General features: G+C 38.1%; 1 long non-coding RNA gene across 1 annotated transcript; it reads right to left on the bottom strand.

Moving 5' to 3' along the window:
- Positions 1 to 1,438: 1,438 nt before the first annotated feature.
- On the bottom strand, positions 1,439 to 10,829 carry LOC118766144. Its single transcript, XR_005002053.1, has 6 exons — positions 10,704 to 10,829; positions 7,173 to 7,187; positions 4,478 to 4,522; positions 3,443 to 3,487; positions 1,948 to 1,968; positions 1,439 to 1,550 (listed from the first exon to the last, which is right to left on the bottom strand). It is a non-coding gene; the product is annotated as an uncharacterized LOC118766144 (long non-coding RNA).
- Positions 10,830 to 12,419: the final 1,590 nt, after the last annotated feature.

The raw sequence follows: 12,419 nt of genomic DNA, 5'->3' as shown, positions 1-12,419 counted from the left end.
TACCTCTTCATGCTTCACCATTCATTCACCACCTCATCCAGGAATTCCTGAGTCTCTACCTCTTCATGCTTCACCACCTCATCCCAGATCTTCCTGGGTCTACTCTTCATGCTTCACCACCTCATCCCAGGAATTCCTGGGTCTACTCTTCATGCTTCACCACCTCATCCAGGTCTTCTGGGTCTACCTCTTCATGCTTCACCACCTCATCCCAGGTCTTCCTGGGTCTACCTCTTCATGCTTCACCCCCTCATCCCAGGAATTCCTGGGTCTACCTCTTCATGCTTCACCACCTCATCCGAGGTCTTCCTGGGTCTACCTCTTCATGCTTCACACACCATCATCCCAGGTCTTCCTGGGTCTACTCTTCATGCTTCACCACATCATCCCAGAATTCCTGGGTCTACCTCTCCTACCTGCTGCTTCACCACCTCTCCCAGGTCTTCCTGAGTCTACCTCTTCATGCTTCACCACCTCTCCCAGATCTTCCTGGGTCTACCTCTTCATGCTTCACCACCTCATCCCAGGAATTCCTGGTCTACCTCTTCATGCTCACCACCTCATCCGAGGTCTTCCTGGGTCTACCTCTTCATGCTTCACCACCTCATCCCAGGTCTTCCTGGGTCTACCTCTTCATGCTTCACCACCTCATCCCAGGAATTCCTGGGTCTACCTCTTCATGCTTCACCACCTCATCCGAGGTCTTCCTGGGTCTACCTCTTCATGCTTCACCACCTCATCCCAGAAAGACCTTTGTTACACCCATTATTGGTGTAACAAAAATTCCAACCCTAAACACCAGGTGCGCGTATACATTGCTTTTACTTATACATGATATTTACCAAATAAACTATGATGAAAGAATATGAGAATGATATAGTATATAGTTTTCTTTTGCAGGATTTCCTTGAGATATGTAATTTATTTTAAGGGTTACGCAAGGGTAAAACAGTTGAGAAACACTGCTATAGAGATATACATGTGGACAATATTGTACGTTTGTAAAGATATGTGGCCGTATAGCCAAAAACGCATGTTATCCTGTAACCAATAGTATACCACAGTAACAACACATGTAGCCATGTTACCATGTGGCAAACCTAAGCAAAATAACATGTAGGAAGGATAAGTGAGATAATTTGCTTATAAATTAATGGAAGCTGAATAAGTAAATAAGAGTTAATAGACTTGTTTAATTTAAGAAATTATTTGGTATGGGGTGGACACCTTAAGGAGGGACTTCAAATATCAGCCACTTAGATACTCTAGCACACACGCCCACACACACACACGTGCACACACATACACACACACACACACGCACACACGTGCACACACAAAACATCAAACGTTAATTTGTTGACAATCAATATTTATTGAACTGTTGTAATATCGGTTATAAAGAGGTGGAAAGATGATGATCAGGAACACTGAAGTCTGTCTCTTTAACAATCTTATTTAATGTGTTGCCATTAAATATAACATTATTGGCTGATCTGGTCATCTTTCCAACATTATTGGCTGATCTGGTCAATTCGATGGTTGAGCTTCTGAAAGGAAATAAACAGACAACATGAGAAAAGGGAAAAATTGGAAAGGATTAGAAAGAAATTAAATCAGGGGCTGATATTTAGGATTAATGGAACCCTGTGGACATGATAGCACTGTCCAAATTCTTAAGTAGACATTATTGTATTATCTCCAAGTGAAAGAACACTGAGACACTCTCTCCACACGCTCACCTCTGCAAAATGCATTTACACTGTCAACATCGACTCACTGTGTTTATTTATTTAATATGATAGCTTCTCTTCCTGTCCCTTTTCTTTTCCTTTAAACACACACACACTAACACACATTCACACATACACATATATATACACACATTCACACATACTAACATGCATTCACACACACACACATATTTATAAAATATGGTTCCCTTACCTCCTTGATGGTGTGACTCATCTGAAAATATTTAAAGATTCATTAATTAAAATTCTTTACCAATTATGACATTGGAAAATCACAAAATCCAAACTTGGTTATTTTGTAAATTTGTGTTTGAGTTGCCTAATAGTGGTTTTATCTCTAATTCATATTTTATACTGTGAAATTTGATTTAATACAAAATCTAATTTTTCCCTGTAAGTTTGGAGCCATACTCCCTAATATTATTATATATATATATGTATATATATATGTGTGTGTGTGTGTGTGTGTGTGTGTGTGTGTGTGTGTGTGTGTGTATCTATGTTTATATTTATGGTTAACAGTTTTTCTTTTACTCGTGTCTCATTGACTACTCAACTGTGTCCAAGTTTTGTGTTTTTTCATTTTAGATCATTTTCTTCTTCTTGGATTCTTTTTACCTGTTTTGAACAAAAGAGTTCCTAATTTCGCATTTAATGTTTCTTGATTTTCAGAGTCTCATTCTCAAGAATTCAATATGTTTGGCATCCGTGTTGTTTCTATAACATTGGTTGAATCCCAGCAGACTTCCCCACAACAAACAAATCAACATGCGACTGCTGAGGTATGGAGCTAAGGGTCAAAAGATCTTTGGCAGGAAACTCTATATGAAAGCAAAGTGTGGCTGTGTGGTAAGATGCTTTCTTCCCAACCACACGGTCCTTGGTTCAATTCCACTGCCTGGCACCTTGGGCAAGTGTCTTCTACTATAGCCCCAGTCTGACTAAAAGCTTGGATTTGGCAGACGGAAACTGAAAAAAGCCCATTGTATGTATGTGTGTGCGTGTGTGTGTGTGTGTGTCCGCCGAGGTTGACTTTGCCTTTCATCCTTTTGAGGTCGATAAATTAAGTACCAGTTGCGAACTGGGGTTGATTTAATCGACTGGCCCCCTCCCCCAAAATTTTGGGCCTTGTGCCTAGAGTAGAAAAGTATATATATGCATATGTGTATACATATGTATATACACACTCATATGTGTATACATATGTATATACATATGCATATGTGTATACATATGTATATACATAGATATTTTGATCGCTTGATGTATCCCTGGCCAGTCTCCATCTGTGACCCTGGCCCTGCCACCACCACCCTGCCACCCCAGCATGGGTTCTGGTTTCTCAGGCATGTGCTTGAATTACTGTCTCTGCTAGAAATAGCAGCTAGATCTCCTTCAAATCTACTATCTTGAATAAGCAAAGAAAGGTACATGGAATAATGTAGCTCTTGTCATACTCCTAAAATGTTGGGAAGGTCACAGCTGGAACCTTATTGATCCAGGGTGACCTTGATTAGCTTTGCCCTAGGGTTAAACAGCAACAATATTAATACACTGAGGTGTTCCGTAAAAGATAGGACAGGTAAACTACTTTATGTCAGTTGTGAGGGGTGTATAAAGAAAAGAACGATGTATAAAGTATTGAGGGGTGTATAAAAGAGTGACAGGTGTAGGAAGATTATACTCACGATCGTGATCATGGTGATGCTGATGGTTTCCATGGTTACAATTTCCTGAAATTAAAGAATACAATAACACTGTCTCAGAAGATCATCATTTTTATATTTATCATTCAACTTACATGTGTGTGTGTGTGGGTGGGTGTGGGTGGGTGTGTGTGTGTGGGTGTGTGTGTGTGGGTGTGTGTGTGTGTGTGTGTACATACATGTATATAATAATAATAATAATAATAATAATAATAATAATTGTGTACAGTGCTCAGGTGCACTACAACTCATCTAAAGTGTATATATAATCAGGTGTAGTTTCGGTGGATTTCGGAAAGCATGAGGGCCTTAAAAGATGCAGTGTCATGGCAGTCAACAACTGACACAGGCAGTTTGTTCCATGCTTCAGCAACTCTGAGCGTGAAAAAATGTTTCCGAAAGTCATGGGAGCTGTGTTGTTTTCTGACTTTGTAGGCATGTCCACGCGTGTTAGACACATGGAGATCAAACACGATTAGAGGTTATGTTAGCCTCATAACTGATAATGATTGATTTGTTGTTAATAATAAATATTTATCAACTTCACAATATCCATTTTCTTTTTCCTCCTAAATATATATATATATATATATATATATAATATTAACTTAGAAGAAATGAGGTACTCAGAAATCTGGATGGTTTTATATTTACAGATATTTATTAGTATGTTACATGCTTTTATAAATCATATATCATATATTAGCACTTTTGTCCATTCTAGTGGGAAGACCCCACTCCTTACATGCTTTTCAGGTTTCAGTAAAACACAGAACCAATCCATGACCAATGGAATTCTGGCTTTGTTGACCAAAATGACCAATTAACATTGTAAAGGTATAAAGTAAGAGGACCAACTGGACCCCTATTACCTGTGGTTTACAGACAATTTCAGAGCTACTTAACCACCTGAAGATAACTGCTAGGGTTCAGTGAACTAGTTGCTAGGGGGTCTGTTCAGGTGGTTGCTAGGGGTTTATTCAACTGGTTGCTGGAGCTCAAAGATAAATGTCTTACCTTCGTGTTGATGGTGTTCATGATGGGTGTGTCCATCATCTGGAACTGGTGAAACAAATGTAGAATATTTTTAATAAGAGAGGAAACAATAGTGTGTGTGTGTGTATGTGTGGTGTGTGTATGTGTGTGTGTGTTTGTGAGTGTGTATGTGTGTGTGTGTGGTGTGTGTATGTGTGTGTGTGAATGTGCGTGTGTGTGTGCATATCTATGTATGAACATGTGTGTATGTGTATGAATGTATGTGTGTGAGAATGTGTGTGTGAACGTGTGTGTGTGAATATGTGTGTGCATACGTGTGTATGTGTATGAATGTGTGTGTGTGTTTGTGAGTGTGTGTGTGTATGTGAATATGCGTGTGAATGTGTTCATGTGTGTGTGTGTGAATGTGTGTGTGTGCATGCGTATATGTGTATGAATGTATGTGTGTGAGAATGTGTGTGTAAATGTGTGTGCATGCATGTGTATGTGTATGAATGTGTGTGTGTGTTTGTGAGTGAGTGTGTGTGTGTATGTGAATATGTGTGTGAATGTGTGTGTGAGTTTGTGTGCAAGAATATGTGTGTGCATGCGCACATGTGTGTATGAATGTGTGTGTGTGTGTGTGTGGTGTGTGTGTGTGTGTGTGTGTGTGTGTGTGCGCACACCCATAAACCCCTAATATTGACCTAAGCATCACCCTAATGTTAGTCAGAAGGGAGAGGTCTGCTGAGAAGACATTCAAGTTTGGAAAGTGTAAGGAATATGACATTGGAATGATTATGCAGCATCTTGGATTTCCCATTTCCATGGCAACGGGTCAGTGAGACAAACAGACAGACAAATATAAGCAGAGACAGGAAGACACAGAGTGACGTAGACAAACTGATAGGGATGTGTGTGTATAAGTATATGTATGTTTTTTTTATTTTTTACTTGTTTCAGTCATTTGACTGTGGTCATGCTGGAGCACCGACTTTTGTCAAGCAAATCAACCCCAGGACTTATTCTTTGTAAGCCTAGTACTTATTCTATTGGTCTCTTTTGCTGAACTGCTAAGTTACAGGGACATAAACACACCAGCATCAGTTGTCAAACGATGTTGGCGGGGACAAACACAGACATACAAACACACACACGCATATATATATATATATATATATACATATATACAACAGGCTTCTTTCAGTTTCTGTCTACCAAACCCACTCACAAGGCTTTGGCCAGCCTGAGGCTATAGTAGAAGACATTTGCCCAAGGTGCCACACAGTGGGACTGAACCCGGATCAATGTTGTTGGTAAGCAAACTACTTAACACACAGCCACTCCTGCGCCTATATATATATATATATATATATATATGTATATATAATTATCATTAAAATTATAACTTAGGGTATCTACAAGATACCACCATGCTGAAAATAGCAGCCAGGATCTGACTCTAAAACCACCTTAAGTGTTCATATAGTAGTGTTCCTTGTGCTATATGAACACTTAAGGTGGTTTTAGAGTCAGATCCTGGCTGCTATTTTCAGCATGGCAGTATCTCGTAGTTATAATTTTAATAATAATTATTACCTTTGAAGGTTTTTATTTCCATGCTGGCCACTTGATAAGATCGTTATTTAATTTAAATTAACGATCTTATCCTTATTTATATATATATATATATATATATATATAACAATGGAACAAAAACGCAATAGAGGACAATAAAACATTCGGACAGCCAGATGATACAACGGCAGACAAGAGAAACAAGAATTAGAAGGACTGGCAAAAAAAGACAGCTCATTCTTGGCTTTCTCTCCTCAGTCAAGTTCCAGAAGTCACGACCATTATATATATATATATAATATAATATATATATATAATATAATATAATATATATTTGGGGATCACCTTCGCTCTCCTGTGTGACTCTTCTGTCCGGTAGTTGCCATGATAGATCGTTAGCCACTACACACATTTTTTTCTCTCCTGTTTCTCTCCTTGTTTCTTTCTGTGTTCCTTTCTGTAGAAGAGCGTAGGCTCGAAATATAAAAGGCTTTTTCAATTCCTGAGCGTTAAACTAATACATCTGTTTGTTGTCTACACCACCTGTCTTCATCATTTGTTTCTTTCGTGAATTCTCCCCCCTATACAATATATATATATATTATATATATATATATATATATATATATATATTATATATATATATATATATATATATATATTATATATATATATATGTATACATATATATATCATCATCATCATTTAACGTCCGTTTTCCATGCTAGCATGGGTTGGATGGTTCGACCGGGGTCTGGTAAGCCATGGAGGCTACACCAGGCTCCAGTCTGATTTGGCAGTGTTTCTACAGCTGGATGTTCTTCCTAAAGCAACCACTCCGTGAGTGTAGTGGGTGTTTTTTACGTGCCACCGGCACAGGAGCCAGCGCAGGCTGGCAAATTGCGATGATCGGTTGGTGCTTTTAGGTGCCACCGACACGGATGCCAGTCAGGTGATGCTAGTATATATATATATATATATATATATATTATATATATATGTATATGTATATGTATTTATTTATGTATATGTATATAATGAACTTCTTGTATAAAGTGCTCAGGTGCACTACATGTGTGTGTGTGTGTGTGTGTGTGTGTGTGTGTGTGTGTGTGTGTGTGTGTGTGTATGCATGATTACATCTAAAAGTTGTACTTACGAGGACCAGACTGAACTGTAAAAAGAATAAAAAAGAAAAGGTAAATAAAAATTAACAACAACAACAAAAACGACAGCCACAACCATAGGGTCAGAAATTAGGGTGCAGGGGTTGCAAGTGCACTCCCTAAATTTTGCTGGGTGGTGGGCATGGCAATGAAGATGCTTCAAACATCCTAGGTTAGACCTAGATTTGAACTCCTAAGCAAATTTCATTCCTGCACATATAGCCACACAACAGTATTTCTAGCATTAGAAGAAAGTCATAGATTGAAGGGAAGGGTTTCACTGATTATTTGAAACCCCTAAGACACCACTGGTACTTTATTCCATCGACTCCCTAGAAAGATGAAAGCAATATTGTCCTCAGCAGAATTTGAACTTGTCTCAGCCTCAAACACTTCTGCTAATCCAACACTCAGACAAGAACAACAACGACATTTCTTTATTTTTGCCAGAAGGGCAATGGATGAGGGGACATTACCATAACAAATTGCAAACAATTTTAGGTTCATCACCATCACCATCATTGTCATCATCATCATCATCATCATCATCATCATCATTTAATGCCTGTCTTCGTTGCTCGCATGGGTTAAAATGTTTGGCACAAGTTGAACAGAGAATAATAATAATAATAATAATAATAATAATAATAATAATAATAATAATAATAATGGAGAAAAGGAGAAACTTTCAAAATACAACGACCTGGAAATAGAGGTAACCAGAATGTGGAATCTAAAAACAGAAACAATCTCTATCATAGTAGGTGCATTAGGCATGATAAAAAAATAATCAGACAAATACATAACAAAAACACCAGGACTTACAAACACATATAACATACAGAAAATTGCACTACTAGGCACTGCACACATCCTACGCAGAACACTTTCCATACAATAACCATCAGAGCATCACAACAAACCACAGCACATACCCAAGGCACACAGAGCTGTGCTCGGTTGTGAAGTGAAAGCACACTATAAAAATAAAACTACTGAATAATAATAATAATTCTTTCTACTGGAAGCACAAAGCCTCGAAATTGAGGGGAGGGATTAAGTTGATTACATCAACCCCAGTGTGTAACTGGTACTTATTTAATCAACCCCGAAAGGATGAAAGGCAAAGTCGACCTCAGTGGAATTTGAACCCAGAACATGAAGGCAGGTGAAATGCCACTATGCATTTCACCTGGCATGCTAACTATTCTGTTAGCTGGTTGCCTTAATAATAATAATGATAATAGACTGAAAGGGGGAGCTCCAGCATGGTCTCAGCCTCTGGTTGAAACCAGGAAAAGATGAAAGATAAAAGATATATATATATATATACTAGCAGAATTGCCCGGCGTTGCTCGGGGCTGATTGCTTGAAAGTACTGTTAATGATTGCACTGAATTATGATGATTATTCAGGCAAAGATTGAAATAAGCTTACGGTGGGAGATAAGACTTAACGCCAAATGTGTGCTTGCATTGTTTTGGGGGAACCAAATTTCTGATGAGCATTATAGGGGCACTAACTTTAAGTTTGAGAAAGGTGGTGGTAGTCGGGGTGCTCAAAGGATTGAGTACCTCTATTGGATAGTTGATGACGTCCTCTGGTCAGGAGTTGTATCGATAGACTGATATACATCGACTTCCCCAGGAATGAGTTTTAGCATTTCCTCATTAATATGTGAACAGTTTTATTCCTCGGGGCCAGTATAGCCTTTTTGCCAATCCAATCCATATTCTGATAATTAGCTTGTAAATCTGGGAACACTGCATCTCTGAGATCAGAAGGCGTCTTAACAATGGTACAAATGGAATCGATGGCAATATACCATTTTCATCCCTGGTATTTTGCCTTCGCCAAGTGCAAGGAGAGTGTGAGGAAATGCTGGTGATGTGATATTACGTCGCATATGAGCACGCATATTGGTGAAGTTTGAGAGTTACTTCCGTTTATTTTAAAAAATATGCATTAAAATGGAAAAAAATGATGGTAAATTATTTGTAAAATCATAGACTCATCGTAGACGCGCGCTAATACCCAGAAGGCTCGATATGAATCACGACTATAAGATACCCGGTTTTGGTTTAAACTGCATCGCAAAATGTGGGAGTAGTTAGGAATCTAAATCGGAGTAGACAGAGACACAACCTTTCTTTTATATATAAATACATACATACACACACACATACATACACACACACACACATGCATACATACATATACACATAAACCGAGTAAAAAATTTCAGTTATCTCTCTCTTTCACACATTACTCTCTCTGTCTCTTCACACACACTAACAGAAGCACTTCACTTACACAACATAGTGTCTGTCTCCCACACTCCATCAAACACACACACACACACACATGTACATCAATGAGTCCCATGCACGGTAACTTGAAAGGAACTTCCCTCGTCATACAATCGCTTTCTCTTAGTCTCTTTCGCTCTCATTACTTATGTAAAAAAATAAAAGTTTTTTCTATGTGTGTAAAGAGGAAGTGGAAGCAGAGTGAAAGAATCACTCACTACAGTAAGTGAATTACTTTCATTTTATTCCTTGCCCACTGTGTGTGTGCGTTTGCGTGTGGTGTAAACCAGACTAAGAAAAGCATTTGACACACATACCAGAATGTGAGTTTTCTGTAAATTTTGCTTCATTGGAGTTTCAATTTTAAAAACTGGACCTGGCATGACGCGATGCATTGTACTCTTAAAACTGCTAGGTAAATTGTAATTGAAGAAATCCTATATTGTAGATTTGTATAACTCCCAAAGGGAGGCAGATAAAATCTGCCTTTTATAATAAGAGATATATATATATATATATATATATATATGTATGTATATATATATATATATCATCATCATTTAGCGTCTGCTTTCCATGCTAGCATGGGTTATATACATATATATATATATATATATATATATGTATTTTGTGCTGGTTTAGTCATGTGATGTGTATGGATGTAGACAGTTGCGTGCAGAAGTGTTGATCACTTAAAGTGGATGGAATTTGTAGAAGAGGGAGACCCAGGAGGACAGGAGGTGAAGTATTGAAGGCTGATCTCAAAACACTGAGCCTGACGAAGGAGATGACTAAGGACTGAGCAGCTTACTTTACTCAAAAAGACCCACCCACCACAGCAGGGTGCCACATGAAAAACACATACTGGTACTATATATAAAGTGCCCAGCACACTTTGCAGGGTGGTTGCTATTAGGAAGGGCACTCAGCCATAGAAACAATGCCAGAACAGACAATGGTGTGGCCCCTAGCCTTACCAGCACTGGTCAAATCATCTGACCATGCTAGTATGGGTTAAACGATGATATATATATATAACTTAACCATTCAATAAATCGAGATCAATAAATAATATATGAAACATTCAGAGTGAGATGAACAAGATTGAATAAAACATATGAAGGCAGTGCCCCAGTATGGGCTTAGCCTAATGACTGAAGCAGTAAATTTAAACTTGAGATGAAATAAAGTTTGAGGTGTTAAGGCTCTTCTTACCTCCGACAATCAGGGCAAAAGCCACAAGGAACACAAGAGCAGCTGTTAGTCTCATTCTAGCTGTTGCTCTCTTCTCAATAATACCAATTCCATAGAGAAGGCACCATATATATATGTGTGTGTGTGTGTGTGTGTGTGTGTGTGTAATGTATGTATGTATGCATGTATGCATGTATGTATGTATGTATGCATGTATGTATGTATGTATGTGTGTGTGTGTGTGTATGTATGTATGTATGTGTGTGTATGTATGTATGTGTCTGTATGTATGTATGTCTGTATGTGTGTATGTATGTGTGTGTGTGTATGTATGTATGTATGTATGTGTGTGTGTGTGTGTGTGTATGTATGGTGCTCCATCTCCCCTCTGTCACCTCCTTGTGTCAAATTTCACAAAGACAAAAACAAAATGGATTTTAGTCTACACAGAACAGAGATTAACCTTTCACCTTGTTTGTCCTGACATCGTCCTACATTTACGGTCTTTCATTGATGATTCACTTTGGACATGACACCTCAGACTGTTTCAGTTAATGGCTTCACCATAATGTAAACCATTTCATTGTACAGATGGGAAATGGCAGAGTTTTGCTGTTAAGAAGATCATTTCAAAATTTCTCACAGAACCCTTGGACAAATGTAATCAACTCTAGCAGCAAATTGACCAATGACTTGGGAACACAATTTTGTTGATGGAAACTGTGTGGAAGCCTTCTCATCATCATTTAATATCTCTTTCACATCTCATTAGAATGCCTTCATTATTACTATCCCCATCATGTCCACCAAAAGCCGTTGTTTTATTATTATTGGCTTCCAGCTCTATTCTACATAATTGTACCTTTGAGCTTTGGAAGCTGTCGCTTACAGAAATCCTTAATAACCTTGACACAATCGTGGTTCTCTCCTACTTCCTTTCCATAACCTGAACTTGCTAACCACCAGCCTTTGTTAAAACACGCACCTTACTAGGAATCAGCTCACAAACTACCAAACTACTGGAGTCAGAAAAATGTAAGATTTTGAGGGACTTGCCTATTCAAACGGGCAAGACATTAGTAAATAATAGACCAGACATAACAATTATAGATAAGGAAAAGCAAACTTGTTTCCTGATCGACCCATCATACCTGTTTGATTCCAGGATTGTAAAGAAAGAAGAAAAACAAAAACATGCAATCCCTTAAAATTTGAAATAGGAAGAATTTGGAGCATGAGAACAGTAAAGGTTGTGCCTATAATAATTGGTGTGTTGGGGGACAGTAAGCAAAAATGGGTGAAGGAGATTGGAATAGAATGCCCCAGTAGGGCTCCAACAGAAAGTTTGTCTCTTAGGGACAGCAAGGATTATCAGGAAGGGTCTAAGCACTTGGAAGACTGTTGAAAACTTGTGGATACCTAAGGTTACAGGTAGTATTCCGCTGCCCAGATAAATCCTACCAGGAATAAGACCGAACCGGAGCTAGACCAAAATAATAATAATAATAATAATAATAATAATAATAATAATAATAATAATAATAATAATAATGATGATGATGATGATGATGATGATGATGATGATGATAATGATAATAACTAGGATAAGGGAACAATACAAAGATGGACATAAAGTGGGGCGGGGCAGTTACATATAATGAAATGATAAAATAATAAGAAAAAAGCATAAGTATACAATGAAAAGGAAGGGACATGTATATAGAATAGAAAGGTTTA

This window comes from Octopus sinensis, linkage group LG14 (genome assembly GCF_006345805.1).
Source record: "Octopus sinensis linkage group LG14, ASM634580v1, whole genome shotgun sequence".
NCBI classification, from domain to species: Eukaryota; Metazoa; Mollusca; class Cephalopoda; order Octopoda; family Octopodidae; genus Octopus; species Octopus sinensis.
The sequence above is the reverse complement of the archived record's forward strand: the minus strand, read 5'-3'. Positions and strand labels throughout refer to the sequence as shown.